Source organism: Somniosus microcephalus, chromosome 11 (assembly GCF_052327205.1).
Source record: "Somniosus microcephalus isolate GS21.2 chromosome 11, FLI_Smic_1.0, whole genome shotgun sequence".
Classification (NCBI taxonomy): Eukaryota; Metazoa; Chordata; class Chondrichthyes; order Squaliformes; family Somniosidae; genus Somniosus; species Somniosus microcephalus.
Genome location: NC_140997.1, coordinates 187,265,859 through 187,287,485, shown reverse-complemented (window position 1 = coordinate 187,287,485; position 21,627 = coordinate 187,265,859). Strand labels below are relative to the sequence as shown.

At 46.5% G+C, this 21,627-nt stretch overlaps 1 protein-coding gene across 3 annotated transcripts in view; it reads left to right on the top strand.

Moving 5' to 3' along the window:
• Positions 1–21,627, top strand: part of nampt2 (nicotinamide phosphoribosyltransferase 2) — a 120,325-nt gene that overhangs the window by 58,164 nt on the left and 40,534 nt on the right. The window lies entirely within an intron of this gene.

Below are 21,627 nucleotides of genomic sequence, written 5' to 3'. Positions count from 1 at the left end.
TTCGCAGTCCTGTGGGGAGCGTGATGACGTCATCGCGTTTGTGTTGTGACGTCATCACGTTCGCGTTTCCCGCGCTTAGGGCGTCACGTGATGCACGTCGTTGCGTCACTGGCCATTGAGGCCGAGGTCGCGAGGCCGGGCTGTGCCGGTGCTTGCCGCGGGGTCGGAAGATCGCGTCGCTCCCGTCGGCTGGCCGATGTGGCCGAAGTCGCGGTAGGCCGGGCTGTGCCGGTGGCCGTCTTGGAAGACCGAGTCGGGCCGGCGGCCGGCACGCGTGCGTCACGTGATGCGTGACGTCAGCGTGTTAGGTCGCCTCTTAAAGGGGCAACGGCCCCAACAGGTAAGTTATACATACATAAGTAAGTTAAGTACATACAGTTAGGTAAGTTAAAGGGAATTATGTATATATCTATATGTAAGGGACAACCGGTGGTACCGCCACATAGGCCCCCCCAGAATTCGCTTTAACGAAAGTCCAAGGATGAGATGGTCTGACGAGCTGGTGGTCTCGGTGGTCGTGCTGTCTCGACTTAGCGAGCGAGGTCCGAAGATGCTGCTCGTGAGGGGATCCGTACGCGCGTCGTGGCAAATAAAGTGTATCCGTCAGGCGAAGGACCGTGAAGACATGCGAAACAGCAGGCCTTGTCAGAGTGACGGGCAGGTTGGGCGGACGCGGGCGATGACTCTGTTGATGTTGGAACAAGTCCTTGTTATGCCTAACTCTGCAGGAACGCCACACGAACGTTCCAGAAGGACTTGACAGGCGAGGTGAGTGAACTCGCCAACAGGTGAGTGAAACCTTCAGGAGGCTGGAACACGCGGAATGGTGCGTGCCATAGTGCTACGATGTTAACACAACAGAGGGTGAAGAGTTACTGCGTTAACCTGTGATCGGTGAGGCTAGCAACTTTCACGTGGCTGATCGCGGCCGCAGGATGCCCGTTGGACCCATCCTCGATGTGTGCAGCTTCAGTAGACGTTTGCATTTGATAAAGGGAAAACTGGAGAAAGGGCGGCAACGGTCCAGGTTGTTGTTGCTTTCAGGAGGGGTTAACTCTGCCTGGAGGGCGGCAACACTTGTAACAGTTGTAGATTTAGGAGAAAACAGCTGGGAGGGCGGCACGCCTTTTGTTCACGCCGAATCGTGTAGTAGGTAACAACCAGCAGGCTGAAGGGCTGGTGCATCGTCGGCGGAGAAGGAGTCGTCGTTTTTCACAAGGGATGGGTCCTCGTGGTTCGCGAGGGATGGGTCCTCGTGCGCGAGGAGTGGGTCCTTGTGTTTCACGGGGGTGAGTCCTCGTGGTATCCCCGCAGGGCGTGCTCCGATTTTGTGGGCCTGAACATGCTGTACCCCGCGCTTGGAGAGATTTATACTTGCTGTGGACGTAGAGGCGGACGATCCGTGTGGCGGTAGGAAAGACGAGTACGGGGACCGTGAGCAAGTGCGTGGTCGGCGCCGCATCGATGTTCTTGTCGAACGGGGCTTCTACCGGTATAAAGCACGAGGGAGACTGTGGCTCCCTGGATTGCGGTAGCGACAGCAAAATGGCTGGTGCTTCCATGGCGTGCTTCTTTTGTGAAAATTGCTCACAAAAAAAAACGAACGGGGTCCAGTTGAGTTTTGTCCGTGTCAAACGGGATCTGCTCCAGGCTGCGCTTACCTTGCGAATACGTTCGCAAAGACGGGGTCGCCTTTCGAGGAATCGGTGTTAGGCGGTTGCTGTTCCGTGGTTGTTCGTCGGTTGGTCGTCTTGTGGGAAGACGAGGTTCAGGCGCGCGTTGCTACCATGAAAATCATTCACGGATACGGGTTCACCAATTGTAGTGTTGGAATTGATCAGCTCCCGTACTCACGTCGTTGGGTCACCAATGTAGCGTTGGTGGTCGACGGTTGCTGTTGGGCGTGCTGTACCTCTGTGAAGACGAGGGTCAGGCTGCGCGTTGCTACCGTGAAAATCATTCACGGATACGGGGTCACCAATTGTAGTGTAGGAATTGATGAACTCCCGTACTCAGGTCGTTGGGTCACCAATGTGGCGGTTCGTGTGGATCGCCACTAAATAAGAGAGTTTGACTTCGACGAACTATTAACAAGTTGTTTATTTACAGGAACAGACTAATTACATCAGGTAAGATGGCAGGTAAGATGGCTGACTGTAGGAGCACCGTGGTATAGGTCTTGTCCCAGCGGGGACTCCACGAGGACTGAGTTTGCAGTCCTGTGGCGAGCGTGATGACGTCATCGCGTTTGTGTTGTGACGTCATCACATTGTTTGCGTTTCCCGCGCTTAGGGCGTCACGTGATGCACGTCGTTGCATCGCTGGCCATTGAGGCCGAGGTCGTGAGGCCGGGCTGTGCCGGTGCTTGCCGCGGGGGCGGAAGATCGCGTCGCTCCCGTCGGCTGGCCGATGCGGCCGAAGTCGTGGTAGGCCGGGCTGTGCCGCCGGCCATCTTGGAAGACCGAGTCGGGCCGGCGGCCGGCGCGCGTGCATCACATGATGCATGACGTCAGCGCATTAGGTCGCCTCTTAAAGGGGCAACGGCCCAACAGGTAAGTTAAAGGGGCAACGGCCCCAACAGGTAAGTTATACATACATAAGTAAGTTAAGTACATACAGTTAGGTAAGTTAAAGGGAATTATGTATATATCTATATGTAAGGGACAACCGGTGGTACCGCCACAATACGTTCTTTGCTCCCTGTAAATTCTAACATTTTTCAGGGTGGTTTGCTTCTGAATAAAATTGCATGAGTTGTTTTTTAAGCTTTTGGATGGAATTTCTTCTATTCTGTCCTCCCTCTGCCCCAAAGAGACCTAATACAAGGAGGAAAACGTGTTCCTTTTTGGTTGAAGTAGCTGTCAGCTTGTTTAGCTGTTTTTTTTTTAAGTTTATCAATTTTCTAATTTAATTGTCCATTTAAATGTTGTAACAAAATGCATCCCAATGAAAGTGGCGGAAACGTATCTTCAAAAGTTAGAGTGAAAAATTGTCTGGATCTGACGGACTGAATAATCTATTCAAGGTGAGAACCTCAGACCCTGCACTGGCAATTAAATGCCTGCATTACAAGGTTGGATGCCATTTCTTAGGATCATGGACCCAGTCACAAACTGGCATATAAACCCATTGAAGCTTCAAACTTTACACCTCATGATCCTGAAAATACCTTTATAGGCTTTCTTTGGATATGTTGTGGCGAAAAATATTACTTCAATAAATTTCACATACTAGCCTGTCAAGGGTAAAGAGTCAAGCAGTTTATTAAGATTCAAATAGTCCAACAGTCTCCCACACAACAATGAACAGTTTTGACAGACAAATAGTTACAGACAAACAAAAGGTACCTATGTGGGCTGATCAGGGAGACAACTTAGAGCTCCGCAGCTCTTTTCCTGGCTGTCTCACCCGAATGCTTCGAACGTTCAGTATTTATTCCTTCCGACCACAGAGGTCACATGTCACCACTTCCACATAGTTCAATCATTTGCGGGGCCGCAGAGATCACATGTTTATACACACCCTTTAGCTGCCACACCTCCTCGGAGATCCAATCAATTTAAAGGTTACACGTTATTCAATTATCCGGGGGTGGCTGTTCATATACATAATTTGCACACAATGTTGTTTTAGATTGATGTAGTTTCAAGAACTGTTTTAGATTGATGTAGTTTCAAGAACTGTTTTAGATTGATGTAGTTTCAAGAACTGTTTTAGATTGATGTAGTTTCAAGAACTGTTTTAGATTGATGTAGTTCCAAGAAACAGTGGCAAATGGAATTTAACCCGGAAAAGTGCGAGGTGATGCACTTTGGGGGGACTAACAAGGCAAAGGAATACACAATGAATGGAAAGACCCTAGGCAAGACGGAGGGTCAGAGGGATCTGGGTGTGCAAGTACACAGATCTCTGAAGGCGGCGGAACAGGTGGATAAGGTGGTAAAAAAGGCATATGGGATACTTGCCTTCATTAGCCGAGGCATTGAATATAAGAGCAAGGAGGTTATGATGGAGCTGTATAAAACACTGGTTAGGCCACAGCTGGAATATTGTGTGCAGTTCTGGTCGCCACACTACAGGAAGGATGTGATCGCGTTAGAGAGGGTGCAGAGGAGGTTCACCAGGATGTTACCAGGGCTGGAGCGCTTCAGCTATGAAGAGAGACTGGGCAGGTTGGGTTTGTTTTCCTTGGAGCTGAGGAGGCTGAGGGGGGACATGATTGAGGTGTACAAAATTATGAGGGGCATAGATAGGATGGATGCTGAGGAGCTTTTTCCCTTAGTAGAGGGGTCAATAACTAGGGGGCATAGATTCAAGGTAAAGGGCGGGAGGTTTAGAGGGGATTTGAGAAAGAACTTTTTCACCCAGAGGGTGGTTGGAGTCTGGAACTCACTGCCTGAAAGGGTTGTGGAGGCAGAAACCCTCACAACATTTAAGAAGCATTTGGATGTGCACTTGAAATGCCATAGCATACAAGGCTACGGGCCAAATGCTGGAATATGGGATTAGATTAGACAGGGCTTGATGGCCGGCGCGGACACGATGGGCCGAAGGGCCTCTATCCGTGCTGTATTACTCTATGACTCTATGACTCTAACTGTTTTAGATTGATGTGGTTTCAAGAACTGTTTTTCTTAAGCACAGCAATTTCGCACTAACCCTATTACCCCTTCAATCCCCCATTTGGCCAAAATTTTTCATCCACATAATTCTAGGCTAACGTATACCCGGTCTTTATGCAGAAATTGGTGTTGTGATGTGCCGGTTCCTGAGTCCCGGGGTCTCCACTCCGGGGTCCAGGTTCCCATCTCCTGTCGCACCTCATTCTGCTGCTCGTAAAACCTCATCATATAGGGGTTTTGGGCGTAAGTACGCCACCTTCTGAGACAGTGCTTGGTTCTGGTAGTTTGAGGATGGTTGGGTTACAGGTCTGCTCGATAGTAAAGATGACAGTGCTTTGCTGATACAACATTTAAGTAACATACATAGCATTATTACCATCACCACAAAGGTAACCAGTCCTTGAATTAGTGACGTTCCCATAGAGAACCCAGGTGATGTATGTAGGGTACGATATAAGCCAGATAACAAGAACCCGTCCATTCTCGGGGCAACCAGGGGTAGGCCCTGTGACCGCACACGAAATGAGTCCTGTTGTAGGGCGTATACTTATTTATCGCTGGGGGGTCCCATTGTACAGAAAAGTCACCGTTTTTGTTTAATGATGGGAGTTTCACACTACCCCCTCCGACAGGCAAGGTAATGCTATATGTGCAGTTACTGTAGCCCACAATAGGATCTGCCGGTCGTCCCTGCTTTGTGAGACATAGCCCCCCTCCTTGTCCCTCCTTACTCCTCGTTCTCAGGAACGGTGGTAGATAGGAATCGTTATAGGTTGACCGTGTCCACTCACTACAATGTTCTGGGTCGTACCCATGACTTTGGAACTTTGTTATGGTGCTGCCGTCTGCCTCGGCGGCATAACAGCCCACGCTTGTGCATCCTGTTCTAACTCCAAACATCCAACTGACCGTCTCAACATCACTGAGTGGGATTGGTTGTCGGGGAATTCCTTCCGCCGAGTGCGTGGGGACATGGGCGCAGACCCAACAGCTGGCAACGTTAACTCTTTTGGCATAGGTGTATGACATGTATAAAAGGTATTCACATGTAACTCTCTCTTTTGGCCCTTGGGGGTACTCTGGCCTGAGTCCTCCCGAGGCTACATATTATAATTACACAAACAAGCAAACTACACATGATACCACGTAACACATTCATCTTGGGTCGTCTGTCTTCCGGCGTTTTCTGCTGCGGCGTCCGCCTTCAGTTTCCTAGAGTGTGCATGAAGGCAGGGTTATTTATTTTGTTCCTACAATAATTAAAAAGTCCCAACACTTTGTGCACTCCTCGAACCGTTTTCGGTCGGGGCATGATGCGAATTGCTTCCATTCTGTCGTGGGGCATTGTTTTTGTCCCCTGTGACAGTTGGTGTCCCAAGTACTGTACCTCCTTTGATCCGATCTGAGCTTTCCTGGGGTTTACCTTAAATCCCGCTTCCTTTAAGGCTTCTAGGGTTTCTATTAGGGCCCCCATATGTCCTCTCACGTCCTCCGAGGCAATCAACAGATCGTCCACATATTGGAGGATGCTACTTCAGTAGGGGGCTAAATCTACGTCTCCAAGGCTCGACTCATAGTTCGGTGAAATATGGCCGGACTATTGTGAAAACCCTGGGGCACTCGCGTCCAAGTGTACTGCCTATCCCCTACCGTGAATGCGAATTTATCTTGGGATTCTTGGGCTAATGGTATGGACCAAAATCCATTGGCTATATCTAAGACCGTAAATATTTTGTGTTCTGGTTTCAGTCCATTAAATATGGTCGCTGGGCTCGCTACGATGGGGTGCTGGCGGGGAGTTACTTTATTTAACGCCATATAGTCTATGGTCAATCGGTATGACCCATCTGGTTTCTTTACGGGCCAGGTTGGCGAGTTCATAGTGCTTTCGGCTTCCCGAAGGACGCCGCTCCGCAAGAGGTCCTGCACTATTTGTTTTACGGCCTCTCGGGCTTCAGGTTTGATGGGTTATTGCTTATGAGGAGGGTGTTTGGGCCCAGGAATGACCACTGGTTTGGTCTTCACCAGCCCACAATCCTGCTTTGATTGAGCCCACACTTCCCTCACATTCGCACAATGGGCCGTAGTCTCCTACTGTATCCCAATCTCGGGTGAGGAGTTGCACACTTCCGACCTTTGCGTGATTGTGCGAATTGGTCTGCTCCCCGTACGTCGTGATTTTGCGTCCTCCCTTATTTCTCCAGACTATTCTCTTATTCTGTGGGTCTATTAGTGCCCCTAACTGTTCCCAGAGGTCGATCCCCAATATGGTCCCTTCTGTGTTCGGGCATACATAAAATTGTGCCGGGATCAGAATACCGGCGATTTCCAATCGGATTACTTCGCTCTGGTGGGCTTTGGTGGTGGATCCCCCCACGCCAGTTATATGGACTACATGTTTAGTTGTGGGCAAGGGAATATCTGTCATAGACACCGATGCTCCGGTATCCACCAACATATCACACTGCCGGCCCCCTAACAGCGCTGTTATGTGAATCCGCGGATCCCCTCCCTGCCCCACGGGGGCCACTGGCCTTCAGTCCTTCCCTAAGTCCTTCAGTGCTTTGATTAGCTGCTGTCGGTTCATCTCTTCTACTTTAAAGCCTGACTGACTATTTCCTTTCTCCTCTTCTGATCTGGGCGCCCAACACTTAGCAGTGGCATGTCCCTTTTTTCCGCAATTGTCACATCGGACAGTTGGTCTCTTGGGGCCCCTACAGTTGGCGGCAAAATGACCCGTTTTGCCACAGTTGTAGCATTCTCCTCGGCCTGCACTCTTACTACTATTAGCTGCGGCCACTTCTTGTTTTATCCCCCCAGGGTTAATGTGGCATGCCCACCGGACAGCTTGGTCATATGTGTCCGCGACTACCACCCCCATTCTCAAGATCTTTTGATGGTCGGCCGAAAGGCCGTCCTTAAACATTTGTACGAAGACTGTGTCGTCTCTGTTCGGGGCCACCTGTCCCGAGGATTCTTGGTATTGAAACCATATCCTTTCCCTGTAATCATTGGTGTTTTCACCCTTATTCTGGCGGGTCTGCATTATCAATCCCCAATTTGGAGTGGACGCTCCCATTAAGGCCTGTACAGCCTGAACGAACCCCATTCTGGCTGCGTCTCGGTTCGGCCTCGTTTCATGTAAGGTGGGTACCCATGTGCCATTCCTATGCGGGTTCTGCAATACCGCCCACCGATCCTTTGGACATTTGGCGTGGACTATTTGGTGGATATCTCTCTCATGCATATCGTGGGTCTCATACAACTCTTCTAACTTCTGCCAAAATTCTACGTTTCTTTTCCGCGGTTGTAGGCTCCCCAAATTCTGGTTTATCATTTGTTTTTCTCCAGGGGTGCTGTTTCCTTACTTTTTTCTACTAATTGTTCGGTTTTACTTTGTAACACACATAACTGATAAACTAAAAGTACTCCAGCTTTCTTTGCCTTCTTCTGTTTCTGTTTCTCCCACCAATTCTTTTGCTCCTTGGGGACAACCGAGGGATCCCACCCATCTTTAATCATTTTGTCTATTAAACCCTTCTGGTCGCCTGCATAGAACCTACTAAGAGACTCTTCCGGCCCCCATTCAAGGTCTTTCCCCGACGCCATTATGTGATCTGACCTTCCCTCGCTTCCTCTGCGAATTGAGTCTTTTCATGCGGGTCTACTTCTCATTGGGACCGTACTTGCACCAGTTTGTTGTCAGCGGTATGTCCCTTACTTGCTATTCTGCCACTTATTTCTCGCAATGGGATTATCCCTCAATTCTCACACCAGTTCATGCGTATCACACATTCACTCACAGGTTTCCGCCGTCACCTTGTCCTCTCGGTGTTCCCTTCGACCTATTAAACCTCGGCCATCACGTGGGGCATTTGCCCTCTTAATTCCGGCTCAAGCTAGACGACTGAGATAATTTGTGACAATTGAGGCGATGGGGACACTCGTTTCTCTTACACACAGTATATCTACCGTCTTTTATTGCAACGACAATGTCCCTTCCAATACTGTAATTTACGCGTAAATTAAGACCATACTCACTCTAAGTCTAGGTGTGTCTCTTTTACCAATTCACAGGCTCTGCACGATTCGGATACTCGCTCCGTAGACAGACAGGTGGCCGCCTGAATCACATAATTTTCCGGGTGGTATTCCAAATCTACTCACCCGCTCGTGTCCTCTTGGTCACTGTCCGTCTACGTTTCGATGTATCCTGCCGACTACGTCAAATGTTGTGGCGAAAAATATTACTTCAATAAATTTCACACACTAGTCTGTCAAGGGTAAAGAGTCAAGCAGTTTATTAAGATTCAAATAGTCCAACAGTCTCCCACACAACAACAAACAGTTTTGACAGACAAATAGTTACAGACAAACAAAAGGTACCTATGTGGGCTGATCAGGGAGACAACTTAGAGCTCCGCAGCTCTTTTCCTAGCTGTCTCACCCAAATGCTTTGAACGTTCAGTATTTATTCCTTCCGACCACAGATGTCACATGTCACCACTTCCACATAATTCAATCATCTGCGGGACCGCAGAGATCACATGTTTATACACACCCTTTAGCTGCCACACCTCCTCGGAGATCCAATCAATTTAAAGGTTACACATTATTCAATTATCTGGGGGTGGCTGTTCGTATACATAATTTGCACACAATGTTGTTTTAGATTGATGTAGTTTCAAGAACTGTTTTAGATTGATGTGGTTTCAAGAACTGTTTTTCTTAAGCACAGCAATTTCACACTAACCCTATTACCCCTTCAGACATAAATATCTCTTGTAAGATATCAATAAATAAAGCAGCACTCTGTCTCAATCTTTGATTGTGTCGATTTTTGCATTTGAGGGAGCTAACTTCCTGTGGAAGGTTCATGCACACTCTTATGGGTGGACTGTTCATATAGGCCCCATTAGAGCTAGTTTCCAACATATGTGTCTATCCATAAATGAACAGTATTCCGAACAAGATGTTAGAAAAAATGTTCTTGCATTATTTAAGACCTCAAAACAGAAGTCCTGAAATGTCTCATTTCCTGGGAGGAACTATTTTGCACCCTTTTCCTCCAGTGCCCAGAATTCTGCTGAAGGCTCAGCCAAGTGGAAAAATGTTGTTTGTTTAATACAATCATCGTTTACTGGCTGACAAAAGCTTGGCCCTTGGGTCTGTTCAAGCTGAAAATAATACCTAGATCTGGTTTCCACAGACTGGTTCTTTTGTATCAGATTGGTAATTGTCAAAGTAGTAATACTCCCATAGTCTCAGTAACATCATACCTCCTAAAAGGAGTGCCCAGTTAATGTGCTCCCTCTAAAGGCATGTAATACAAAGTGGAAGAATTATGAGGCTCGATTATAACCTGGATCGAGAATTGGGCAGGTGAGGGGGTGAGGCGAGCGCCAACCGCGCCCCCCTCACCCCCGAACCTCAGTTGCATGAGGCATGGGAGATTTTAACTCCAGGGCCTCATCTGGATGCCCCAGGTCAGCTGCCCACCCAACGGCGTCGGGCGACAGCAGGCCAGCAGATGGGAGCATAATTTCGGGCAACAGGAGGTCACCAGCTGGAACCAATGGAATGGTACCCGGCACTTGGGTAAGTCACGGGCAGTGGGTTTCAGGAGGGTGCTCCATTGGGAAACTGGGAGGAGCCTTGATCAGGGGAGCCATAAACATTCCTTGTGGGGCTAGGAGGAGCAGGAGTGGTCCACCTGTCCCCACGAGAAAAGTTTTAAAGAAACGTTAGCTATTTGAGCATCTGCTGGCCCTGGCTTCTCTTCCCACTAGCGTTACCTGGCAGGAAAGCTGCAACGGCTTCCCCGCTTAGTCCTTCAGTTAAACTTGTAGTCTGGACCCAATGACTTCCTCACACCCCGATCTGCATATTCAAAGAAGAATCCTGCTGGTTTCAGGTGGGTGTCCTTACCACCTACTCAGTTTCCACTATAAGAATAGATTGTACGGCTATAAAAATGGAGATTGAGTTACATCTGTGCACTTTGGTCCAATTATCCCCAACCTTGTAATGCCATTTCACCCGATGACGACACTTGTTCTCGACTCCCTATTTGCATTGCCATGAAAGATCGACTAATCATAGCCTAGTAATCTTTACTCACAGATCTTTACCTTGTTTTTTAAACTAAGCCTCATATGGCAGCACTTTCAACCTAGTCATCTTTCTGTGGGTGGAAACGCTGGACATCATTTGTTGGTGTCAGTTTGTGAAACTTGTTGGTTGAAGGTGAATTGAAAGGTGTGTTCTTCAGCAATCCTTCATGAACTAGGATTTTTTTTTACTGAAGGACTAATTCAGCAACTGGAAATATTAGGCTGTTTTCAGCCTGTCATGGTTCACATGTGACCTTGTGTTTCTCCTGCAGCATAGTCGTCTCTCGTTTCAATATATCAAATAAATTAGCCTAAAGCTTTTACATTGGCTCCAACATTTGTTTTTTGTATTTTGTTTGTGCTATTCCTGAGTTCTGTTTGAATTTTTTTTATTGTTTTGCGTTTCACCTCTCCCAAGATAGTATGGTGGTGCCACTCTGTCCCTTGGAAGTCAAGTACAGAATTCACTGCAGGCAAACTTATTTCTAAGCAACTTACTGTTGAATTGTGGTTTATAGAATTTATAGTAGTTAGTGGGTCAACAGCTGTCAGATGAAGTTAAACTCCATTCCACCTTGTAACCACTGAAATCTGTCTGCAAGACAGCCAGGTGAAGCAATCCTGACCTTTATTTAAACAATCTATAGATTTGTTTTCCAAAGCAGTGTCATTTTTTTGACACATTAGCCCTTAGAGATTTACTTTTTGATGGTACTACTGTGACACTATCCTAAAACGTAGAAAATAAATGGAATAAAATGTAACTTTTTTTCCTGTATGTTTGTAAGCTTTAAATTCAGGTTGGTAAGCTTACTGTAAAAGCTGGCAAGAAAACCTTAATGATTCACTGACACTTGGGCCTAGAAATTCGGTTGGTAGCACCAGCGATTAGCGCCTAAAGAGCCCGAGAATTGGAGCGTTACCCAATTTTCGGGCGGGCGCAGTGAATATAGCGCCACCTCCCATATTGAGTATCCTTTTAGCGCCGGTGCTAACTCTTTGCGCGCGCCCGCGGGCGCAGGCAGATCATAACATCATTTCAGTGTGCAACGCCTTTTTGGCGCCCTGGACCGGATATTCGGTGGCGCCCACAACCTTTCCGCCTGGCGCTATTAGTGACAGTTGGATGGAGCGTTCTCAGGCCCTTCTTGGACTCGGGGGGCGCTATTTAAAGGGGACAGCACTAGTATAAAAGCTGCAGCCATTTGGGCTGGCCATTCTGGTCGTTGCTGGAGAGAGTTCCTGACCTTCTGTTGGACAGTAATTTTCTCATTGAGCCTTCGGAGGCACTGGCACTGGCAGCTTGAGGGCCTGGCTCCCGAGCTGGTGATGCAGCATCTGAAAGCAGGGAGGTGGAAGAGTGGCTTTAGCAAAAGGGCAGCTGGGCAGCAAGGGATGCCAGATTGTGGCAAGGCTATGACATGGGTCCACAGTGAGAAAGCATGCTGGCGGGGGGAACAAGTGGAAGGAGACCGTTGTAAAAGGTGAGAACCTTACCATCGCTGTTGACAATGTGGTCGGCATCTGCAGTGGTTACAGGACCACTCAGACGTCCTCCAAGAATCTGGTGGACTCTCTCCTCGAGATCCGTGAGAGAGGGCCATGGGTGCTTGCTGGCAGATGGCCAATGGGGCACAGCCCACCCTGTAGCCATAAAGTCAGGTGCAAATGAAGGGATGCAGAAGTTTGCAGAAACAACACTCACCCTCACGACCCGAATGAGGTCGTTGAATTTCTTTCTGCATTGGACAGGGCTCCTGGTCACCATGCTGCTGGAGTTGACTCTCTGGCATACATCCCTCCAAGCTTGTCGGTAGAGAACATCTTGCCGGCGCTCCACTGCGGCCACCAATTGCTTCAGAGCCTCATTGGTGAAGCGCTCTGCTCTCTGTCTCACCTTCTCCATCTGGTCCAAGTTTTTAGCGCCAGAGAAGGGCCTGCGCCGATTCTGAGGCCTGCAAGGCGCAGAGTGTGGATGCTGAAGCTGACTGACCCACCCCTTTAAGAGCTGGCCGGCGCCTGGAAGTCTTGTGGTCATCGGTAATTGAGAGCACCTGTGCAGCGCCCGTCCGCTCCGATATTGAGTTGCGCCGGAAGTTTAGCGCCTTAGGAGCCCAGTGTAATGCCTGAATTTGCGCCTCAATCACCTTTAGGGGCGATGCAACCCAATATTGCGCCAGGTGGCGATAAGTTGCGTCTGGCTATAAACTTTGCGCTGCGCCAATTCTAACGCCCCAAGCGGGGCTATACCCAATTTCTAGGCCTTGATTTCCTAGTTGAAATTGGGTACCTCTATACCAGTATTTGGTTTAAAATTTTACATATGGAGTTGACCTTCAAATTTGGTGGCAGCAGAAAATTGGCAATATTGGATCAGCTGCCTATTGTACACCCTGACCGATGTCCTTTCCATTGAAGTTAGGTATTCAAGTATTAACTTGTTCCTGCAAGCATTTCCTTTCAATGACTTAACAATCAGTGAATTAATAAAAATGAAGGAAAAATTCGGTTGCTTTGCGCTAATGTGGCACAAAGCAACTAGCGCCCGGGCGCAGCAATGTTTGCTCTACTCACTAAATTGACCAGACATTTTGCGGTGGCGCTAAACACTACCGCCACGATCTTCTGCGCCCGCAGATCGTGATGTCAGTCGAGCGTGCAACGCCCCGGTAGCGCCCCGGACCAGATATTGAGTGGCGCCCCCTGCTTTACCACCTGCCGTTAGCAACGACAGGTTGAGGGGAACGTTTTGCAGTTGGGAAGGGACTGGGGGAGCACTGTTTAAAGGCGGCCACTTCCTGCCTTTTTTTGTCGGCGACATTTTTGCACCACGCATTCTGAGAGAAAGAGACTTCTGGAGAGATTCAACGCTGTGTGAAGGAGCTTTGGGTACTGAGCAGCACTTTGCAGGTTCATTTTGATTTGCCCTTCCTTGTATCGATTTAGGAGAGACTGTGGGGGCTGCACTCTGAGCTCTTTCCTTGGGCCTCTCCATTGTGTTTCCAGCAGAATTGATGTACAGGTTCCTCCAGGCCGAGATTCAAGGCTACAATGAGCATGGTGTGGATGGAGAGCAAGATCGACCCTCCCCTTTAAGAACTGGCCGGCGCCAGTGTGTCTGTGTTCCATTGCTGACCGACATCACATGAGCTTCACCAGCGCTCTGAGGTAGCGCCTCGCTCCTCGGCGTTAGTGCCTTAAGAGAGGTGTGTAGCGCCTGATTTAGCGCTCCAATCACCTCCAGGGGTGATAGAAGCCAAGTTTGCAGTCAGAGGCAATAATAAGCGCCAGGCGCTAAACTTTGCGCCCAGCCGATAATTGCGCCCCAAACGGGGTGATACCGAATTTCTCCCCCTAAGTCTTTCTACATACTGACTCCAGCAAAAACCCTTTGGTACTGTCCAATTTGGCCCAATTAATGCTAACATTATTAAAACAATTGCAATGACCAGATTTACCACTACCTCAGTAACAAAAATATCCAATAATCGATCTTCAGAACTATCTGCTATCCCATCTTTGTCACCACCGTTACGTCCAGTAAACACTCAAATAGTTTTGGCAATGTAATGGCTCCATTTATTTCAGACTCTCTGGAATATTCTCCTCTAGATATAACAAACAATATAAGAGGGTGGACTGGAGTGTAATTGCTTCAATATACTTCCTCCTGTCAGGGGGCCCACTAGTGTTCAATTAACAATATGCAAGTACAGTACATATCAGTTGTATGTCCTTCTGCTTCATTTTGTTGCAACAGTGTGGACACTATTATCTTGGGAGTAATGTGTCAGACGGATGTCCCTAGCTTTTCTGATGCCACCCTGAAGGTCCTAATGGAGGAGGGTAGGGCAAGGAGGGAGGTACTGTTCCCCAACGTCCAGAGGAATGATCCCCAGGCGGAATATCCAGCAGGTTTGGACAGAGGTGACTGAGGGTCAGTGATAGCACCATTAACCCCAGGACCTGCATTCAGTGTAGGAAGGGGTTCAATGACCTCATGAGCAGCAAGGGTGAGCACAGCTCTTCGTCTCTCCACATCTCTGAGGAACACCTGCCAACACTCCTTTCACCCCTCTCCCAGCAATTCTCTACAAGCAATTCCTGCTGAGGAGCACATAAAAGGAACAAAAAAAACTTGACACATATCTTCAATGCGCATGATGGGGTCTGGCACTGTGCCCTTCTAAACAATTTATCATGTGATCTCTCACCAAAGCTATGCTCAAGATCATCTAATTTCCTCTCAAATCTTGCTACCTGTGCTAAAGTTGATGGTTTCTCCTCTAATAAATATTCCATTAGCTATGGAGTTCCTCATACCTCTGTTCTCTTCCCATGCTATTCTTTCTTTATATCAATGACCAGCCCTGCTCTTTTATTAAACCTTATCTGCTCTTTTTCTAATGATTCCATTCTATATTCATAACTTCCATCATATTACACACCTACCACATTCACAACCTCCAGTCCGATGTCTTGATGACTACATCTTGATCTCCTCCAATGCTTTAACAATGGAACAGTGAAAATCTTGTTTTTCTAATTCTTCCAAGACAGATATGCAACGTCACTCAAGAGTAAAATTGGCATTGTGGATTGGCCATCCATTATAGAAGGCAGTCAATGGAAATAAAAATAGGGCGGTTTCTCTAACAGGCAGCTGATCTTTAATGCCAGTATTATGCTCAGGCAACAAGTTGAAAATCTACTGCCATGTTTCTTCTGAATCTAACCAAATACCACCCCTTACCTTTGATGGCTATACTCCTTCTTTCCCGATCAAAATTCTTGGCCTTAACTCCTCTGACCTCGAATGGAATTCTCACATCTCTTTCATTGTTAAAAGCTATTTCCAAGAGGTTTCCTTTCTTTCATGCCAAACACTTCTTTTTACCTCAGTAACAACTCTCTAGAAAGCCCATCCAATACAGGAATGCTGCTTCCATATTTGGGAAAGTATTCTCACACCTTATCTTGCCTTCCTGGCCAGGATACGATTGCAACAATGATCTATTGGGCAATCCATCTCTTAATATAACCTCCAACCTCTCGCTTCCTCTTTCTGGTCTTCCCCATTTTGTCGATATTCCTCTAACTCTTGTTCTTTCTGAGCTTCAAATTGACAGCCTTACATAATCTTCCCCCTCCTAGTTTTTAAATCAAGTTTCATGTGCACAGTCTCCTACTCTAAATCATTCCTCCCAAAGATGTGGAATTCATTAAATCTCTCAGTTTTTCCTTCCGTCTACGATCTTCAGGCTTTTAAAACTCGGGGTTGGCATCACCTAGTCACTATTTCCCAATTTCTCTAGTTTCTTTCTTCTCAACCTAGCTGGAGTGCTGCACTATAGGCTTTGCACCTGAACCTGTACTCTGAACTCTTCAGATCAAGCAGCATAGTGAGAAAGATCAATCTATGAATTGCAGACTCATGCTGTTTAGTCCAATGTCAATGTAACTGTTATTGGAATTAGTGATGTGTGAATATGGTGTTGATCAACTTGGGAATTATTTCAATTTAATTAGGGTTAGTGAACCTGACAATTTGACATTAGAATCAGAAACTGTTACCTAGCTGGTGCACACTGTGGCTGTGTCCTTTAGCAACTTTAGCTCCTGTGGATATGGCAAATGAAACTGGCCAAATCATTTAGCATGTCATTGAGGAAAAGGTCATTGCTGCCACAGCTCATTTCCGTTTATATCACTATCCATTGATCAAGTAAGGGTGTTGCATGTCACACAGGGTGATCCAATTACATTAGTTAGTCTGTGCTGCATGGCTAAGGACTCCACAATACTGTACAACTCATGAAAATGAGCGTTGGGAGGGGGGGGGGAGGGGGGGTGGGGGTGGAGAGAAAACAAGGGAAACCGGCCGTATGTAGCATTTCCTGAAGTCAAATGATGAACTCCATTAAAGGTTTGGCTCAAAGTATTTAAAGCATGAACGTGTTTTTCTCTTTCATGCCAGCTGCAAATGTTTTGATTCGGGAGCAAACTGTAACGCAGCCTTCGCTTGGGTCAAACAAACTGTAATGTAGCCTTCACTTGGGTCAAACAAACTGTAATGTAGCCTTCGCTTGGGTCAAACAAACTGTAATGTAGCCTTCGCTTGGTTCAAACAAACTGTAATGTAGCCTTCGCTTGGGTCAAACAAACTGTAATGTAGCCTTCGCTTGGGTCAAACAAACTGTAATGTAGCCTTCGCTTGGGTCAGGTAGGTTCAAACAAACTGTAATGCAGCCTTCGCTTGGGTCAGGTAGGTTCAAACAAACTGTAATGCAGCCTTCGCTTGGGTCCGGTAGGTTCAAACAAACTGTAACGCAGCCTTCGCTTGGGTCAAACAAACTGTAATGTAGCCTTCGCTTGGGTCAAACAAACTGTAATGTAGCCTTCGCTTGGGTCAAACAAACTGTAATGTAGCCTTCGCTTGGGTCAGGTAGGTTCAAACAAACTGTAATGTAGCCTTCGCTTGGGTCAGGTAGGTTCAAACAAACTGTAACGCAGCCTTCGCTTGGGTCAGGTAGGTTCAAACAAACTGTAATGTAGCCTTCGCTTGGGTCAGGTAGGTTCAAACAAACTGTAACGCAGCCTTCGCTTGGGTCAAACAAACTGTAACGCAGCCTTCGCTTGGGTCAAACAAACTGTAACGCAGCCTTCGCTTGGGTCAAACAAACTGTAATGTAGCCTTCGCTTGGGTCAGGTAGGTTCAAACAAACTGTAACGCAGCCTTCGCTTGGGTCAAACAAACTGTAACGTAGCCTTCGCTTGGGTCAAACAAACTGTAATGTAGCCTTCGCTTGGGTCCGGTAGGTTCAAACAAACTGTAATGCAGCCTTCGCTTGGGTCAGGTAGGTTCAAACAAACTGTAATGTAGCCTTCGCTTGGGTCAGGTAGGTTCAAACAAACTGTAATGTAGCCTTCGCTTGGGTCCGGTAGGTTCAAACAAACTGTAATGCAGCCTTCGCTTGGGTCCGGTTGGTTCAAACAAACTGTAATGTAGCCTTCGCTTGGGTCAGGTAGGTTCAAACAAACTGTAATGTAGCCTTCGCTTGGGTCAGGTAGGTTCAAACAAACTGTAATGTAGCCTTCGCTTGGGTCAGGTAGGTTCAAACAAACTGTAATGTAGCCTTCGCTTGGGTCCGGTAGGTTCAAATCAGCACAGGATTTATTGGCTGTACTTTGCTATTTACTGAATAGGATTGCATTTGGGATTTGCCCAATTTCTTCTTCTGTTTTACATAGGGAATTGCTTTACTTCAACGGTCAGATTCCTGTGGCTTTTAAATACAAACGTTTTAAAAAGGAGCCCTAAAGTTATAAAAAATGTAAACTTACTTAACTTCTACAGATGGCATTTTGTGCTATACTGCATTTGGAAGTCTCAACTTTGGATGTATTGATTGAAATTACTAGTACGTTGAGACAATATCCTAGTCAGGAATTTGGTCTTTCTCTTCATTCTTGCTAATAGAAGGTTTGTAGAACCACTATTCCATAAATGCAATTGATGAATAATAAATTGAATCAAGCTGCCAAAATTGACAAGTTACCTGAATCTTCATAAAAAAATTAGGTAGACACCAGCACTAAAGTTCACAACTTTACTGGACTGGAGAGGGATGATGTAGTTGAGGGGTCAAAGACAGTCTATTTGGTTAGAATTAAGGAACAATATAGGACCTATTGGGTGTATACTAAATAGTGGGAAGGAAATAGAGGAGCAAATTTGCAGGCAAATTACAGAAAGATGCAAGAAATACAGAGCATTGATAATGGGGGACTGCTAATTATCCTAATATAGATTGGGATAGTAACAGTGTAAAGACAAATAGGGAGACAGGGGGAGGAATTCCTGAAATGTGTACAAGAAACTTTCTTGATCAGTGTGTTCCCAGCCCAATGAGGAAGGAAGCAGTGTTGGATCTAGTTCTCGGGAATGAAGTGGGGCAAGTGGAGCATGTTTCAGCGGGAGAGTATTTGGAGAACAGTGATCATAATATCATCAGAATAGTTATGGAAAAGGACAAGGTACAATCAAGCTTAAAAATACTTAACTGGAGGAGGGCTATCTTCAGTGAGTTGAAAAGTGATCTGGCCCAGGTGGATTGGAACTAAAAATTGGTAGGCAAAACAGTAAATAGTGAATTCATTGGTTGTCATCTTCCAAAATTCTATAGATTATGGAACAGTTCCTGCAGATTGGAGGGTGGCAAATGTAACCCCACTATTTAAAAAAGGAGGGAGAGAAAACAGGAATCTACAGACTGGTTAGCCTAACATCAGTAGTAGGGAAAAGGCTAGAGTCTATTATAAAGGATGTGATAACAGGACACTTAATATCAACGGGATTAGACAAAGTCAACATGGATTTATTAAAGGGAAATCGTGTTTGACAAACCTACTGGAGTTTTTTGAGGATGTAACTGGTAGAATAGACCAGTGGATGTAGTGTATTTGGATTTTCAGAAGGCCTTTGATAAAGTCCCACATAAGAGGTTAGTGTGCAAAATTAAAGCACATTGGACTGGGGGAAATATACTGGCATGGATTGAAATTGGTTAACAGACAGGAAACAGAGTAGGAATAAATGGGTCTTTTTCGGGATGGCAGGCAGTGACTAGTGGGGTACTGCAGGGATCAGTGCTTGGGCCCCAGCTATTCACAATATATATCAGTGATTTGGATGAGGGAACCAAATGTAATATTTCCAAGTTTGCTGATGACATGAAACTAGGTGGGATAGTGAGTTGTGAGGAGGATGCAAAGAGGCTTCAAGGCGATTTAGATAAGTTGAGTGACTGGACAAATACATGGCAGATGCAATATAACGTGGATAAATGTGAAGTTATCCACTTCGGTAGGAAAAACAGAAAGGCAAACATGCAGGTGCAGCAAGCAGTTAGGAAGGCCTTCATTGCAAGAGGATTTGAGTACAGGAGCAAGGATATCTTACTACAGTTATACAGGGCTTTGGTGAGACCACACCTGGAGTACTGTGTGCAGTGTTGGTCTTACCTAAGAAAGGATATACTTGCCATAGAGGGAGTGCAGCGAAGGTTCACCAGACTGATTCCTGGGATGGCAGGACTGTCGTACGAGGAGTGATTGGGTCGACTAGGCCTGTATTCACTAGAGTTTAGAAGAATGAGTGGGGATCTCATTGAAACGTATAAAATTCTGACAGGGCTAGACAGACTGGATGCAGGGAGGATGTTTCCCCTGGCTGGGGGGTCTAGAACGAGGGGTCACAGTCTCAGGATGTGGGGTAGGACATTTAGGACTGAGATGAGAAATTTCTTCACCCAGAGAGTGGTGAACCTGTGGAATTCTGTACCACAGAAGGCTGTGGAGGCCAAGTCACTGAATATATTTAAGAAGGAGATAGATTTCTAGACACAAAAGGCATCACGGGGTATGGGGAGAGAGCAGGAATATGGTATTGAGATAGAGGATCAGCCATGATCATATTGAATGGTGGAGCAGGCTCGAAGGGCCGAATGGCCTACACCTGCTCCTATTTTTCTATGTTTCAATGGGAGACCTTCAAAGAGGAGATGGTTCGGGTACAGTGTAGATACATTCCCATGAGGGGGAAAGGAAGGGCATCCAAAGCTGGAGCTCCCTGGATGATATAGAAATTAAAATGAGACAGAAAAAAGTGGCTTATGACAATTATAAGGTTCATAATACTGTTGAGTCTGAGTGTCCCAGATATACTTATTCTAAATCACTGGACACAGACAACAAGAATAACTTAAACAGGTCTTTACTAATCGAAGGTCAGGGCTGAACTGCTTAGCAAATTACTACACAGAGTTTATATACCGGTGTGGTCACCACCGGTACTACAATATACAGTAGCCAAGAGAAAGTAGTCCATCTCTTAAGGTAGTCTTTTAAGGTGGTACAGGTTACATACACCACAATTCCTCCCTTTTTAGCTTAACAGTGTACATTCCAATTTAAACATAACATGGATAACATATATACAACTTCATGCAAAACTGTTCAAAGATTCAGTCTCTGAGGAGGCCTCCTGATCCGAGTTGGATAACGCCTTTCAGGGGTCTCTGATTCTCGTTGCTGGGGTGACTCATCTAGTTGATCTCTTATGGATTGGACATCATCAGGTACATTGGCGTCTGAGGTAGATGCTTCAGGTTCACTAACTTCTTCCACTGGTGTCTCTGTCGTAGCCATGGGTTCGACCCTTGTTCTCGATTCTACAAGTTGGTCAGCATGACGTCGTATTACGTTTTCACCAATATCCACCGTGTACATCAGGGGTCCTTGTCTGGCACGAATTGTTCCAGATTGCCATTTCTCATTCTTATAGTCCCGGGCTAACACTGGTTGTCCTATTTCGAAACTCCGAGTGGTCTTGTTATTTATATGCTGGAACTGTTTGTTTTTGACTTCCCTCCGCACATTTGGTTTTAACAAGTCCAACCTGGACCGCAACCCCCTGTTATAGAACATCATGGCAGGGCTTTGATTTGTCACTGCATGAGTGGCGTTTCGATATGCCATTAGGAAATTGTCCACCTTGTGTTGTAGTGGAATCTGGTCTTCGCTCATGGCCTTTATCGCCTTTTTGAACGTTTGTACAAATCTCTCGGCCAACCCATTTGTAGCCGGATGATATGGGGCAGAGGTATAATGTTTCACCCCATTCTTCTTCATGAATTTCTGGAATTCTTCTGACACGAACTGCGGTCCGTTGTCTGAACATATTTGTTCTGGCAATCCATTTCTTGCGAATATCGTTCTTAGAACTGCGATCGTCTTTTCCGAGGTAGTGGTCGCCATCTTAATCACTTCTGGCCATTTAGAATGTGCGTCTACCGCTATCAAAAACATGGAATCCATGGATGGACCTGCAA